At 48.4% G+C, this 16,218-nt stretch overlaps 1 protein-coding gene across 5 annotated transcripts in view; it reads left to right on the plus strand.

Annotated features, from left to right (window-relative positions):
- Positions 1-1,978: 1,978 nt before the first annotated feature.
- LOC133628391 (ubiquitin-associated protein 1-like) overlaps positions 1,979-16,218 on the plus strand; it is a 78,190-nt gene continuing 63,950 nt past the window's right edge. For 2 of the 5 annotated variants that reach the window (XM_062016512.1, XM_062016518.1), the window contains exons 1-2: positions 2,046-2,222; positions 2,685-2,778. The gene's annotated coding sequence lies outside the window, so the exon portion shown is untranslated. The other 3 variants (XM_062016515.1, XM_062016513.1, XM_062016516.1) reach the window with 3 other exon arrangements.

Below are 16,218 nucleotides of genomic sequence, written 5' to 3' on the forward strand. Positions count from 1 at the left end.
TGTCTGCCTCTCTTGATATGAGGAGCCAAAAACTGAATACAGAACTCCAGATGAGGCCTCGCCAGGGCAGAGTAGAAGGGGAGCAGAACTCCCTCAACCTGCTGGCCACACTCTTCTTGATGCATCCCAGAATGCCATTGGCCTCCTTGGCCATGAGAGCACTTGTCCTTGTTGAACCTCATGAGGTTCCTCCCTGCCCAACTCTCAAGCCAGTCAAGATCTTGCTGAATGGCAGCACAGCCTTCTGGTGAATCAGCCAGTCCTCACAGTTTGGTGTCATCAGAAAACTTGCTGAGAGCTCTGTCCCTTCATCCAGGTTGTTGACGAACATGTTGAATAAGACTGGCCCCAGAACTCCACTGGCCACAGGCCTCCAAATTGGCTCTGCTCCGTCGATCACCACTCTCTGGGCTCTGTCATTCAGCCAGATCTCAATCCACCTCAACATCCACTCATCCAAGCCACGCTGCCTGAGCTTTCTGATGAGGATGTTATGGGAAACGGTGTCAAAAGCCTTTCTGAAGTCCAGGTAGACAACTCTCCCCTGCTCTCCCCTCATCTAGTCTGCTAGTTATGCCCTCATAGAAGGCTATCAGGTTGGTCAAGCAGGATTGCCCCTTGGTGAATCTGTGTTGACTCCCCCTGATAACCATCTTTTCTTTCATGTGTTTTGAGATGGCATGCAGGATGAGTTGTTCCATCACCTTTCCAGGGATGGAGGTGAGGCTGACCGGCCTGTAGTTTCCTGGGTCCTCCTTCTTGCCTTTTTTGAAGACTGGAGTGACATTGGCCTTTCTCCAGTCCTCAGGCACCTCACCTGTGCTCCACGATCATTCCAAAATGATGGAGAGAGGCTTAGCAATCACATCACTTGGTGTCCTGCTTCTTCCACACAGGATCTTGAACTCTATCATCTCATAGTAACTGCAGCCAAGGCTGCCTCTAACCTTCACGTGCCTAACTAGGACTTGTCAGCACCGATTCATAGGTAGATAGATAAGTTCAGGTTATGGAAGGTTACTTATTAAAACTTATAATATTAGTTAGAAAATCGCACATATACTTTTATGAAATTGCTAGTCTTTTAAGCCCACAAACAGAGCTATTAGAACGACACAGCTATTTCTTGTAACATAACTATTGCTTAGCGCTGATAGTTTCAAGGCTGGTCTGTACCTGAACAAAATTATTATGGCTAGGTTATTACATTACTTCTACATTTGAACATTGTATATCACTGATAATTACAAGGCCTCCCTAGCCCTAAACGAAACTGTTATCTGAGACGGCAGAGCTTTTAGGCCGGTTTTCATCCTGTCCAAGGACCCAGGAGTAAAGATACATCGCAAGGAAAGTTTGGATCTTAACGCAACAGCGATCCCTAATGACCACTGAAGGAAGCAAGAGGACACCGAAAGAAGCGTGACGGAAGCGTAACTTGGGCGGACTAAGACGGGACTATGGGCGGGTCCTTTCCTGGAAATGTAATAAACATGCATGTTTGCTTTAAAAATAAACTGAAAATCCAAAGGCTGAGGTGAGCACGTTTGGTGGAGAAATCCCCCGTGTTCCCTAGCGCTGCAATAAAGAATACCTGCTTAATAGTCACATTGGCTATTGAGTCCTGACCGGCTTCTTCACGGCATCAGGGACAGGGATGGGGGCGGGGTCGGCGAGAGAGCCATCCCCAGCTGCCCCGCCCCCGCGCCGCGCCTCGCCTCGCCTCGCCTCGCCTCGCCTCGCCTCGCCTCGCCTCGCCTCGCCTCGCCTCGCCTCGCCTCGCCTCGCCTCGCCTCGCCTCGCCTCGCCTCGCCTCGCCTCGCCTCGCCTCGCCTCGCCTCGCCTCGCCTCGCCTCCCCTCCCCTCCCCTCCCCTCCCCTCCCCTCCCCTCCCCTCCCCTCCCCTCCCCTCCCCTCCCCTCCCCTCCCCTCCCCTCCCCTCCCCTCCCCTCCCCTCGCTCCGCCCCCACTCCGCCCCCGCCCCGCCACTCTTTCCCCTGAGGTTACGTCACCGTGAGCACCTCCCGATTGGCTCGGTGAGTGTAGGTTACCCTCGCGGTGTGACGTCAGCGCGTCGCCGACGAGACGAGGCGTGGCGTGGCTGAGGGCAGGTAGACAAGATGGCGTTCCTTAGTCGCGGGTGTGGAGGTGGTGTTGTGGTGTGGGTTTCGTAGGAGTGGGCAGTGTCTACGGGGATAACTGGAGCCGTCAGGTGCCGCACAGGTAACGAGTGGGCAGGGAGAGGTAGGGGGTGGGGGTGTCGCTTTCCCTTGTAGTGGGGCCTGCACAGGGGAGCGTCGCAGGCCGGGCATAAACTTTGCTGCCGCTTCTCCTCGTCCGGCGCGAGGGACTCTCCGCTCCCTTGACGTGATTCAGTAGTGTGAAGTGCCGGCAGAGCGGTTATAGAGCCGCTGGTCTCCCGGGGGAGCTCGTCGCAGGTTGGGAACTGATGCCCCGGCCGAGGAGGGCCCTGAACGAGGTCGTGGGTTCCGCGTTAGCGCCTGGCCTTACTCTGCCTCCTCGGCTTTTGAGGATTCCATTGAATGGAGATGAGAGCCTGCACGGTCAGCTCAGAGGGACCGTGTCCTGGTGCTTGGTTCCAGGCTGGCCCTGGGGAGCAGAGGGAGGTTAGGCGAGTAGGGGAACACTCCTTTCCCTATACTTTCCTGCTTTCTGGCACTTTAGGACACTGCTCGAGTCAAGGGAGCACTTTCCTGCTCAACAACCCTTGATGAATTTGCCTTCTAAGTGCTGATTGCTGTTGAGATCTGAGTAAACAGTAAGTATCTGTGATATTTGGCAGTAAGTTCCTCCCCACAGTAACTAACTCCTCTTTGAAGAACCAATAGGTTTGGTTTTGTTTGAGAGGGTGCATGTGTGGTTTTTGTCAAACCTGCCTTCAGTTAATTTGTTAATTTTTGGTATTTGCATTGTGAAAACCATAGTACTCATCATAGTACTCATTGTCCCTATGCCACTTGTGACTTAAGATTTCTGCTTTATTTGCCCTTTAGTTACATTGTCTTTTACATTGAGGAGCCAAAGTCTTGTTTACTTCATGGATCATAGCCCTCCACATCTCTGTTCATGCTTATTATTTAGTTTTATATCTTTTTCCAAATAGCTGTTTTGTTTTTGGATGGAAAAGAGGATCATACATTTATCTGCATTTTAGATGCAGACATACCAAGGAAGTATGCACTGGTGTAAGAATATTTTGTAGTTTTTAACTTCTTGATAATATCTTTTCTGTTTAGCTCAGTGTTTACTGGCAGTAAATCATTTCATGCTTTTATGAAGTTTTTTAGTATAATTCAAGAGCTGTCTTCCTGAGTTTTGATAGCTCAAAATCTATCTTTTAAAGGAAAAGTTAGGATTCCTTTGACTCTTTCTTCTAGGGCCAAGAAGGCCAATGGCATCCTGGGATGCATCAAGAAAAGTGTGGCCAGCAGGTCAAGGGAGGTTCTTCTCCCTTTCTACTCTGCCTTGGTGAGGCCTCATCTGGAGTACTGTGTCCAGTTCTGGACTCCTCAGCTCAAGAGGGACTGGGAACTTCTGGAGACAGTCCAGCACAGGGCCACCAAGATGATCAGGGGACTGGAACATCTTTCATACGAGGCAAGGCTGTGGGAAGTGGGGCTGTTTAGTCTAGAAAAGAGGAGACTGAGGGGGGATCTTATTAACACTTATAAATACCTAAATGGTGGATGTCAGGAGGTTGGGACATCCATTTTTTTCTATTGTAGCTATCAACAGGACAATGGGTAATAGGATAAAGCTGGAACACAAAAAGTTCCATTTAAACATAGGAAAAAACTATTTCACTGTGAGGGTGACTGAGCAGTGGAGCAGGCTGCCCAGAGGAGTTGTGGAGTCTCCTTCCTTGGAGGTCTTCAAGACTTTCCTGGACATGTTCCTATGCGACTGGATCTAGGTGAGCCTGCTTCTGCAGGGGAGTTGGACTAGATAATCTCTAAAGGTCCCTTCCAACCCCTACCATTCTATGATTCTATTAGTGTCCTTGTTTAGGCCCATCTAGGAACAAAGGACCATTATCAGCCATAAGTACCAAGGGCCTTTGGAACCCTCGAAGGACAGGGAGAGCTGATCTGGGCAACACAGACCACCCTACAACTTGGGGAAGAAAAGAAAAAAATAATTTAATTCACCACCAACCAAAACCATAACAAACAGAAAACACCACAGAGTGGTACAATGATGAAGAGCACAACCATCCCTTTAAGACCATCTTTTCCCATCCCTCCCTTATTCCTGGAATCCTGGTATCTTTATCTTCCCCTCCCCCTCTGAGCAGTACAGGGGGGTAGGGAATGAGGTGTGCAGTCAGTCCTTTCCCGATGGCTTCTGCCACTGACCTCAGGGTAGGAGGACCCCTTGCAGGGTCCCTCACAGACTGGACAGTCCTGCACAGGCTGCTCCAATGTGTGTTCATCCCAAGGGCGGCAGCTCCTCTCCGCCTCCTGTATGGGTCTCAGGCCTGCAGGCTCTCCAGCACAGCCTGCGCTGTGGCCGCCCATCTGGGCGCACTCACTCAGAGCTGCTGGTGACTCTCAGTCTTGCCATTGCCCTGCATGGGTTGCCTGCGTTCTCGACACAGGCTGCAGAGGGGTCTCTGGTCCATCAGTCCTCCTTCCTTCCTCCTTCTCTGACTGTGGGGTCCGCATGGTCACCTCCCTCTTGTACCACTCTTACACCTCCTCTTCCACTGCAGATTCCCCTTCTTAAATAGTGATGGCAGAGGAGCCAGATTGGCCTGGCCAGACTTGAGGTGAGTCCACTTGAGAGCTGGGGCATGTTTTGAGACCTGCTTGTGGGGGCAGGACTGCAGTTCCCTTCCCCTGTTAGCAGGCAAAAGAAGCTCCACACAAACTCAGGACAATTAGTAAAAGAAAGTACAATAGATGGAAATGGTACTTGGCTGTGCAAGTAATAGAGCTGCCACCCTGGCCTTAGTAAAAATATATTCATGTCAAATTTAAGTACTTTGAAGTGGTTATTCCTAACTGACAAGTGAGTATTGCCAAATTAAGGGACAGCTGAGTTGTGATGGATGATGTTGATAGAATAACTACTATAGTAGTAAGGCATAATACATCTTACAGCCTGTTAAGGGGTTGTGAGATTTTTTGTGGGAGTTTGGTAATCTGTTATCTAGGGTGTACTTCCCCTTTTTTCTTAACACCCTAGAATCATAGAATGGTAGGGGTTGGAAGGGACTCCATCTAGTCCAAAGCCTTTGCCTAAAGCAGGTCTACCTAGATCAGGTCACAGGAACGTGTCCAGATGGGTTTGGAATCCTCCAGAGAAGGAGATTCCGCACCCTCCTTGGGCAGCCAGTGCCAGGACTCCGTCACCCTCACAGTAAAATAGTTTTTCCTCATGTTTAAATGGAACTTTTTGTGTTCCAGATTCATCCCATTACCCCTTGTCCTGTCACTGGTTACAACAGAAAAAAGTGATGCCTCAACCTCCTGGCACCCACCATTTAGATATTTGTAAGTGTTAATGAGATCCTCCTTCAGTCATTGGTGCATGGGGTTGTTCCTCCCAAGGTGCACTTTCCTTGTTGAACCTCATGATATTCTTCTCTGCCCAACTCTCAAGCCAATCGAGATCCCGCTGAATGGTAGAACAGCCTTCTGGTGAATCAGACAGTCCTCCCAGTTTGGTGTCATCAGCCAACTTGCTGAGGGTACACTCTGTCCCATCATCCAGGTTGTTGATGAAGATGTTGAACAAGACTGGCCCCAGAACCGATCCCTGCGGATCTCCACTGGCCACAGGCCTCCAACTTGATTCTGTGCCATTGATCACCAGCCTCTGGTCTCTGTCATTCAGCCAGCTCTCGATCCACCTCACTGTCCACTCATCCAAGCCACGCTGCCTGAGCTTTCTGATGAGGGTGTTATGGGAGACGGTGTCAAAAGCCTTGCTGAAGTCAAGGGAGATGACATCTGCTGCTCTCCCCTCATCTAGCCAGCCGGTTATGCACTCATATGAGGCTATCAGGTTGGTCAAACAGGATTTCCCCTTGGTGAATCCATGTTGACTCCCCCGATAACCGCTTTTTCCTTCATATGTTTAGTGACGTCATTCAGGATGAGTTGTTCCATCACTTTTCCAGGGATGGAGGTGAGGCTGATAGGCCTGTAGTTTCCTGGCTTGTCCTTCTTGCCCTTTTTGAAGACTGGAGTGACACTGGCCTTTCTCCAGTCCTCAGAAACCTCGTCTGTCCTCCATGATTGTTCAAAAATGATGGAGAGAGGCTAAGCAATCACATCAGCCAGCTGCCTCAGCACTCTAGGATGCATCCCATCAGGACCCATTGACTTATGAGGCTTAAGCTTGCCCAACAAGTCTTTAATCTCCTCCTCTTCCACCCAGGGCAAGTCCTCTGCTGTCCTGGCCATCCTATTATCCTTGCTGGACTGGGCTTCCTGAGGTCCAGCCTTGGCTGTGTGGCTATCCCAGCAAATATCAGGGTGGTTGAAGTCCCCTGTGAGGGCTAGGGATTGTGATTGTGAGGCAGCTCTCAGCTGTTTGTAGAAGGCCTCATCCACTTCCTCCTCCTGATCAGGTGGCCTGTAGCAAACTTCGAGTTTGGTCTTAAAATCATAGCATCATTTGGGTTTAGAAAGACCTTTAAGACTAGGAACTGGGGCTGTTTAGTCTGGAGAAGAGGAGATTGAGGAGTGATCTTATTGACATTTATAAATATCTAAAGGGTGGGTGACAGGAGGTTGGGACATCCCTCTTTTCTATAGTAGATAGTAACAGGACAAGGGGTAATGGGATGAAGCTGGAACACAAAAAGTTCCACTTAAACATGAGAAAAAACTATTTTACCGTGAGAGTGGCGGAGCAGTGGCACAGGCTGCCCAGGGGGGTTGTGGAGTCTCCTTCCTTGGAGGTCTTCAAGACCCGCCTGGACATGTTCCTATGTGACCTGCTCTAGGTGAACCTGCTTCTGTAGGGGGGTTGGAGTAGATGATCTCTAAAGGTCCCTTCCAACCCCTACCATTCTATGATTCTAAGACCCTGAAGACCAACCACTAACCTCACACTGTGAAGCCTACCACTAACCCATGTCCCTCAGTACCTCATCTGTGCATCTTTTCAAAACCTCTAGGTGTGGTGACCACCTCCCTGGGCAACCTGTTCCAGTTCTTAGTAACCCTCTTGGGTTACTAAGTTAAAGTTCTTCCTAATGTCCAATTTAAACCTCCCTGGGCACAACTTGAGGCTGTTCCCTTGTGTCCTATCATTCATTACTGGAGAGAAGTGATCAACTCTCACCTCTCTAAACTGTCACCCCTTTCAGGAAGTTGTAGAATGATCATGTCTCTTCTCAGCCTACTCCAGACTAAACACCCCCAGTTCCCTCAGCTGCTCCTCATCAGACTTTTTCTCCAGTCCCCTCACCAGCTTTGTTGCCCATCTCTGTACACACTCCAGCACATGATATTTGAGGTGCAACCTCACCAGTGCCAAGTACAGGGGTACGATTACTTCCTTGTCCCTGCTGGTCACACTATTCCAGATACAAGCCAGGATGCCATTGACCTTCTTGGCTACCTGGGCACACAGCCTGCTCATGTTCAGTTGGCTGTCCATTAACACCCCCAGGTCCTTTTCTGCAGGACAGCTTTCCAGCCACTCTGCCCCAAGCCTGTAGCGTTGCATGGGCTTGTTGTGGCCAAAGTGCGGGACCTGGCACTTGGCCTTATTGAACCTCATGTGATCAGCCTCGGCCCGTCACTCAAGCCTGGTCAGGTTTCTCTGAAGAGCCTTCCTGCCCTCAAGCAGGTCTATGCTCCTGCCCAGCTTGGTGTCATCAGCAAACTTACTGAGGGTGCACTCAATCTCCTCATCCAGATAATTAATAAAGATGTTAAAGTGTACAGGCCCCAGCACTGAGCCCTGGGGAACACCACTGGTAACTGGCCATCAACTGGATTTAACACCATTCCCCACCACTCTCTGTGTATGGCCATCCAGCCAGTTTTCCACCCATCTCAGAATAGGTCCATCCAAGCCATGGGCAGTCAATTTCTGCAGGAGAATGCCATGGGAGACTGTCAAAGGCCTTACTAAAGTCCAGGAAGACCACATCCATAGCCTTTGCCACATGCACTGAGTAGGTGACCTTGTCATAGTAGATGAGGTTAGTCAAGTAGGACCTGCCTTTCGTAAACCCATGTTGATTGACCCTGAACTCTTGGTTGTCCTGTATGTGCCTCACAGTGGCACTCAGGATTATCTGCTCTATAACCTTTTCTGTCATTCAGGTCAGACTGACAGGCCTGTAGTTCTCAGGATCCTCCTTCCAGCCCTTCTTGTAGATGGGTGTTACATTTGCCATTCCCCAGTCCAGTGTGTTATAAGTTGCTGTGAAAAAGTTCACAAGCCAATTTAAGTGACTCATAGATCAAATTTATTAAGCAAGCGGCAAATAAGCAAAACAGCACTGGACGGCCGGGAGACTCTGCTCCACCAATGGCGTGCGCGCCCCCCCCCTCCCCCCATCAGAGGATTCCCAATTTGAGGCTTTGAGAGACTCTATACCCCACTCCTGGTACGCCTCTGCCTCCTTCACCTACTCTGTTGCTTAGAGCAGTGAGGTTTATGATCTTCTCGGCAGCAGTCGTAATCTTCAGGGGTATTCTCTGTCTCCTTATAGGCCTCTTTCCTTTTGCTTTTTCCTCCAGCACCCACGAGGTGCCTGAAACACTGTCTTTCACATCCAGGTCTCGGTTCTATGGGCCTTCTTCGTATAAAGCACCCTTTTATAAACTTAAATTACAATCCCCACTTGACTCAGATTGCTTTATACTTCTAAGGTATTTTTATTCCACGATCTGTTACTTTAAAATAGGTATTACAGCCCCATCGATTATCTTACACCTTTCTGATGATCACAATTTCAACATTAAACTCTAATATTTTACAAAAAGGAAATTGCTCCACTCTGCTCCTCAGTCAACATGTCACTTTTTATGCAGCTTAAGTTTCAGTTCTCCTGGGACCTCTGCAGCTTCCCACTGATCCTGGGAAATTGGTCCTTAAATAAGACAAGAAAAGGACCCTCCCATCGGGGGGTTAAAGATGATTCTTTCCAGGTTTTTATCAAGACTTTGTCCCCAGGATTAACCATGTGGATAGCAATATCTGAGGGTGATCTCTGTACCACCATTCCCTTTTTACAACATTTCAAACAGAGAAGCCCCAGTGTCTGTAACAAAGCTAAGGGTAAACATTTAATCCAGGACATTTTTGTTTCTATCATTAATTTCGTTAGCTGTTTCTTAATTTCTCCATTCATTCTGCCCACTCTTCTGGAACTTTGGGGATGCCATGGGGTATTGGCTCCCAATACTGGTGGTTTCTATTTCTAATTTCGGAGAGTGGATTAATATACCTTCATATTTTAAGAGCCTAGCATCAGTTATCCATTTTTCTGCCTTTTGTTGTAATACCCCCCTCCCCCGAATGTTATGGGGAGAAAACACCTTTAACTCCCCTCCAAAGGTAACAAATAAAAGGTTTTCTAACATCAGGCAGGCTAAGCACAGGAGCATTAATCAAATCCACTTTTAAATTCTCAAAGTCTCTTTCATAAACTTCAGTCCATTTAACTAATCCATCTCGAGTTAATTTCTGGTACAAAAACTTTACCTTCTTACTAAAATTTTCAATCCATTGTCTGCAATATCCCAACAGACCTAAAAGCTGTCTAACTTGTCTCTTACTCTTTGGAGCTTGTAGGGACAGTATCCCATTTACTCGATCTGGATCAAGTTTCTTACTTCCCTTTATAAACCAGTGTCCCAAATATTTTACCTTTTCTTCAGCAAACAGTAATTTAGATTTAGACACTTTCAACCCTTGTAAACTCAGGAAATTAAGCAATTTAATACTTTCCTGTCTAACAGCTTCTTCATCTCTCCCTGCTAATAATAAATCGTCCACATATTGAACTAAAATAGCTTCTTTGCCTAACTCATAATTTCTCAAGATCTGTTCTAGTGCTTGTCCAAAAAGATTGGGGGACTCTCTAAATCCCTGTGGTAATACAGTCCATCTCAACTGTTGTTTTCTATGTGGGTGTCAGGATCTTCACATTCAAAAGCAAAATAATCCCTGCACTCCTCTTTCAGGGAACATGCCCAAAAGGCATCCTTAAGGTCTATCACAGTATACCACTGGTAATTTGGACTCAATTGACTCAATAAGGTGTGCAGGTTAGCTACCACAGGGAACCTAGTAATAGTTCTCTTGTTTCTCTCCTGGAGGTCATCTTTAAGTCCCATCAGATTTCTTTACTGGCAATATGGGAATATTGTAAGGGGACATACAGGGCTCAAGTAGTCCCTTAGATATTAGTCTTTCTATTTCTGGTTTTAATCCTTGTCTACCTTCTTGTGACAAGGGGTACTGCTTTACCCTTACCGGCAGCCCAGGGTTTTTCCTAAGTCTATAATTAAGTCTCTCCCTAATAAATTATGATCAGCCTCCGGAACTAACAAAAACGATCCTACAGCATATTTTGCTGCTTCAGATTCTATCAGTACCTCCTTCACAAGAGATACTTTAAATGTTTCCCCTTTTGCCCCTACTACTTGTCTTACGCCCCTACTACTTGTCTTACGCCCCTACTACTTGTCTTACGCCCCTACTACTTGTCTTACGCCCCTACTACTTGTCTTACGCCCCTGGGGCAATCACTGGATCGTAGATCTCTCAGCCCGAGTCCACTAAAAATTCTACTTCCTGACGCTGAGGACCTAACTTCAGTTTTATCAAGGGCTCGATTACTCTTGTGGTCCTCAGCAAATAGAGCCCCTGACTCCCCCTATTCTTCCTTAAAATCATTCCATTGTTCTTTGATTCTTTTTTTTTTTTCCCTGATGAATACACCTGTCTCCTAGGCTTTTGTTTCCCTTTCTAGCCCTTTTTCTTGACAGTCTTCTAATTTTTCTAGTTTCTTTCGGATATCTACCCACGATTTTGCCACAAACTGGGTCTTTAATAATGCCTGTCCCACTGGATCTGCTGGATCTACTCCAGAGAACAGTTGGAGGCTTTTACGTAATCTCTCAAGCCAATCAGTCGGGGTTTCGTCTTTTCTCTGTCTCTCATTGAATGCTTTGTTAATATTCTGTCCTCGGGGAACAGACTCTCTGATTCCCTGGACAATGATGGCTCGGAGGTCTGCCATATCGTCTCTGTGCTCTGCCATCTGATTATTCCAATTGGGCCTTTGCAAGGGCCATTTCACATCTGCGTCTGATCCTGCCTGGTGCTCTTGATCCCAGATTCTCATTCCTGCTCTTCGAATAATTTCCCTTTCCTCCATTGTGAATAATATAGTTCATCCCAGGTATAGAGATTCGGCCCTAAGAACTGATCTAATCTCTCAGACACACCCAGAGGATCCTCTACCAAATCTCCTCTTCGGGTGGGCTCTTAGTTTCTTTTCCTTAAGAGCGAACAAGAATACCTTATCAGAAGGTTGGGGTATCCAGAGACTTGCATATTCAATTTCCTCTTGGGTAACGGTCTTCTTATCATTTACCCACAAATTGAGGTCTGCTCATAACCAGTCCTCAAAAGACCCAAATATGGGCCAAATAATATGGGGATTTCCTAATGACTCTTTCCCCCCCAAACTTCCATAAAGTAATGTACCATCTTTTCCTTACTCTTTTGTCTTCTACGGGGGGGAATCATTCCAAAATTTTATCATCATCCCCAGAGGACTTTCTGGGGGAATACCTGGCAGCCTATCCTTATGCCACCCATGGGATCAGAGGGCTTGCTCTTCCTCTGTCCCATCTTCTAGAGTGCCCTTGACTCGTTCTCACAATCGTTCCCCTCGGTCATGACCCATGCCCTCACGGACAATGGGAACTGCACTACTGGAGGGTCCGTACTCACTTGGTCTCCTTGAGACCTCTCAGTCACTCGCACTCTAGGACACCCACCCCAACCGAACAGAACCACGCAAATATTTACCTAATCCAGAGTCTTCATTCAGATCTTCGTGCACAAAAATTATGGGGTACTGCAGGTTTATTTGCTTATTTGCCAAATTTGGAAGGGGTTTGGAATACAGAGTTTGGCAAGGGAACTACCCACACCAGGGCCATCCGCAGATGGGGCGCCCCCCTAGTCCGGGAATCCAATACCAAATCTACCTGTATCCGAGTCATGGCACCAAATTGTTATAAGTTGCTGTGATAAAGTTCACAAGCCAATTTAAGTGACTCATAGATCAAATTTATTAAGCAAGCGGCAAATAAGCAAAACAGCGCTGGACGGCCGGGAGACTCTGCTCCACCAATGGCGCGCGCCCCCCCCCCCCCCATCAGAGTCCTTTTATACAGTCCTTATCGGTCTGGTGCATCGCTCCCTGATGTACTCTGCGCATGTGCCCATCTTGTTACTAAGGGGTCTTCTGCCTCCTGGTGGTCGTAGGGTGGTCGCTGGGATGAAGTCAGTAGTCTTCTAGTGGCCTGCTCATGAACTCTTATCTTGGCTCTTATCAGCTCATGTGCAACCTATTGTACCTCCTATAAGCATCTCAGCCAACTGCACCTGTGCACATTGTAGAAACTTTACGGTTAAAGTTTTACAAGACTTTTACAATGACTTTAAACGGTTCCTTGCACAACTATTCTTTCATGATTTAATGAACATGACCTCTTCCATTACAAGTGGGACCTCCCCAGTGAGCCAGGACTGCTGGTAGATGATGGAGAGTGATTCGGCAAGCACTTCTGCCAGCTCCCTCAACACTCTCGGGTGGATCTCATCTGGCCCCATGGGCTTGGGTGAGTCCAAGTAGAGCAGCAGATCACACACCATTTCCCTTTGTACTAAGGCAGCTTCAGTCTGTTCCCTGTCTTTTGGCTCAGGGGGCTGGGTACTTGGAGGACAGGTGGTTTTACTATTGAAGACTGAGGCAAAGAAGGCATTAAGTACCTCAGCCTTTGTCTCATCCTTGGTCACTCTTACCATGACAGTCACTAAGCTTCTGCCTGCATCCAGTAAAGGATGAAGATTCCCTTTAGCCCTCCTTTTGTTGCTGATATATTTATAGAAGCTTTTCTTATTGTCTTTTACAGCAGTGGCCAGCTTAAGCACTTCAGGACTGTCTTGCAAGGGACACTGGCTTGCAAGGCTGCCAACCTCCTAAACATGTCAAAGTCTGCCTTCCAGAAATCTAAGGTAGCAGTTCTGATGATCCTCCTCCTTGCTTCTCTGAGGATTGAGAACTTGATCATTTCATGATCACTGTGCCCTAGGCAGCCTCCAACCATCACATCCCCCACCAGACCTTCTTTGTTCGCAAACACCAGGTCAAACAAGGCACCTTCCCTCATTGGCTCTCTCATGCAGCTGGTGAGGAAGTTATCTTCCACACACTCCAGGAACCTCCTGGACTGTCTCCTCTCTGCTGTGTTGTATTCCCAGCAGACATCTGGTAAGTTGAAGTCCCCCATGAGAACGAGGGCCAGCGATCCCGAGAGTTTTCCCATCTGCCTAAAGAACATCTCATCTACGTCCTCATCCTGGCTCGGTGGTCTATAGCAGACTCTCACCATGATACTCCTCTTGTTGTCCTTCCCCCTGATTCTTACCCATAAACATTCAACCCTATCCTCACCATCATTGACCTCAAAACAGTGAAAACACTTCCTTAACATAGAGGGCTACCCCTCCACCTCTCTTCCCTTGTCTGTCACTTCTGAAGAGTCTGTAGCCATCCAGTACAGCACTCCAGTTGTGTAACTCATCCCACCATGTTTGTGTAATAGCGATGATGTCACAGTTCCCTTGGTGCACAGTGGCTTCCAACTCCTTCTGTTTGTTGCCCATCCTGCAGATATTGGTCTAGATGCATTTCAGGTGGGTTACTGATCCTGCCACCTTTTGGGGGGGGTGGGGGGGAAGATGTCCTGATCTCCATGTGACCATTTTCAGGCATTTCTGTTGCCTGAAACCCATTAACCCTTTTCTGCTGCCACAAGGATCTCCACTGAGGTGGCACACCCAAGGATATCTCTGTCAAGCCTGGTTTCATCCCTTTCCCCCTTCAAATCTAGTTTAAATCTCTCTCAATGAGCCCTGCTATCTGTTCTGGTTTAGCAAGGAGCGGCTTTTGGCTTAGTAACAGGGGGAGCGGGTTGCAGTGAAGACCCAGTAAAGAGTTTGCGGACCCTCCCCCGGCTCCTGGGTTCAGACCCACCTCCGGCCTGGCTGGGCCAATCTGGCGCCTCTGCGATCACTATTTAGGGGACGGGAATTTGAAATGCGAGGCAGGAGGTGTAAGAGTGATACAAGATGGAGGCGACCACACGGACCCTACAGCCAGAGAAGGAGGAAGGAAGGAGAAGCAGTAGACCGGAGACCCTTCTGCAAGCCGTGGCGAGAATACAAGCTGTGTCCCTGAAACCTATGGAGCTGCGTGGCAGGACTGAGAGCCACCAGCAGCTCCATGTGAGTGAGCCCGGACGGGCGAGGGACTGTGTGGGGAGACGGCCATGGCCCAGGCCGTGCTGGAGAGCCTGTGTGCCGCAGAGCAGCCCCACACGAGAGGCAGGGAGGAGCTGCAGCCTTTGGAGTGGGTGTGCGTCGGAGCAGTCCATGCAGGTCTGCCATGCGTGGAGGACTGGTGTGGAGTTCACCCGTCCTGAGGAGGGACAAACGGCAGAAGCTATCGGAAACAGACTAACTGAAACCCCCACTGCCTGCCCCCCCGAACCGTTCAGGAGGGGACAGGGTAAAAACCCCGGGATCAGGGCTCTGAGCCCGGGAAGAGGGGAGGTGTGGCAAGAAGGTGTTCTTAAAAAGGCTGGTTGGACTCTTCATTGATGTATTACTCTGTGTTGTTTCGTTTTGGTTATGTTTTGGGTTTTTGGAGGTATGTTTTAGTTGATGTTGCATTAAATTGGTTTTTTTTTTTTTCCTTCTGTTTTCTTCCCCAAACCGAGTAGCCTGGTCTGTTTTGTCCTGAACCTTAAGCGGCAATTAAGCCCTCCCTGCCCTCGAGCAATCCTCAGCCTCTTCGGTACTCGAGGCTAATCGTGGCCTTTGTTCCCTGATGGGCCTAAACCACGACACTATCTCTTGTCCCAGTGTCCTTTTCCCTCTTTATAACAGATATATCTCATCTCTCTGAAGTAGCCCTGGTGCCCTGTCAAGTGCCCCATGCTGAAAAAACCCAAAATTTTGTTGGTAGTACCAGGCTTGGAGCCAGATATTAATCTGTTGTGTCTTTTAGTTACTTACCTCATCTTTCCCCATAACCAGAGGGATAGAGGAGAACACTACTTGTTCTCCTGATCCCTTAACCAGCTGTCCCAAGGTCCTGCAGTCTCCATTGATAGCCCTTGGACTTCTGGTCATAGCTTCATCGCTGCCCACCTGAAAAATCAATAATGAATAATAGTCTGACAGCTGTACCAGGGTAGAGAGTTTTCTCTTCACATCTTTGATCCATACCCCAGGGATGCAGCAGACTTCCCTAAGTGGGTCAGGTCTGCATATTGGCCCTTCTGTTCCCTTCAGAAGGGAGTGTCCTATGACAGTGACCCATCTTTTTTTCTTTGTAGAAACTGTTTTGATACTGGGCACTGGCTGCCTGAATGTTGGTAACTGCTCCAGTTGGGGTGAGCCCTCATCCTGATCACTGCCCCACTTTGCTTGAAGAGCCATATACCTGTTCTGCAAGGACAAGGACACCTGGGTGGATGGAGTAGTTGTAGAAAACACACGTCTGCTGTGCCAGGCAGCAACCCGTTTCCATTGCCCTCTGTCCCTTGTGTTGTTGGATTCATCTGGGCAAAGAGAGGAGAGAGAATCCCTTGGATCAGGTATCTTATCGCGGGGAAGGTAGGGTACAATCCCAGTAGTCTGTCTTTTGCTCACACTCGCTGATGCTCCTCAACCTACTCAGCTTGTCCTGGAGCTCTGCCACTAAGCAGAGGAATTCTTCCACCTAGACACATCTTCCATAGCAGTGCTTCTGCCCTTCTGCTTGATAGTAGGGTACATCCTGCATCCCGACACCTGGGTGGTTGTGTGTTCTTTCTGTGGTTCAGTCTGGGTAGCTGTTGAGCATGCTCAGTCCATAGCTATCATCATTCCCTCATCAAGCTGCTAGAACCTGCTCACTCTCCATGCTCTAACTGCT

The sequence above is a fragment of the Colius striatus genome, chromosome W, assembly GCF_028858725.1.
Source record: "Colius striatus isolate bColStr4 chromosome W, bColStr4.1.hap1, whole genome shotgun sequence".
Lineage (NCBI taxonomy): Eukaryota > Metazoa > Chordata > Aves > Coliiformes > Coliidae > Colius > Colius striatus.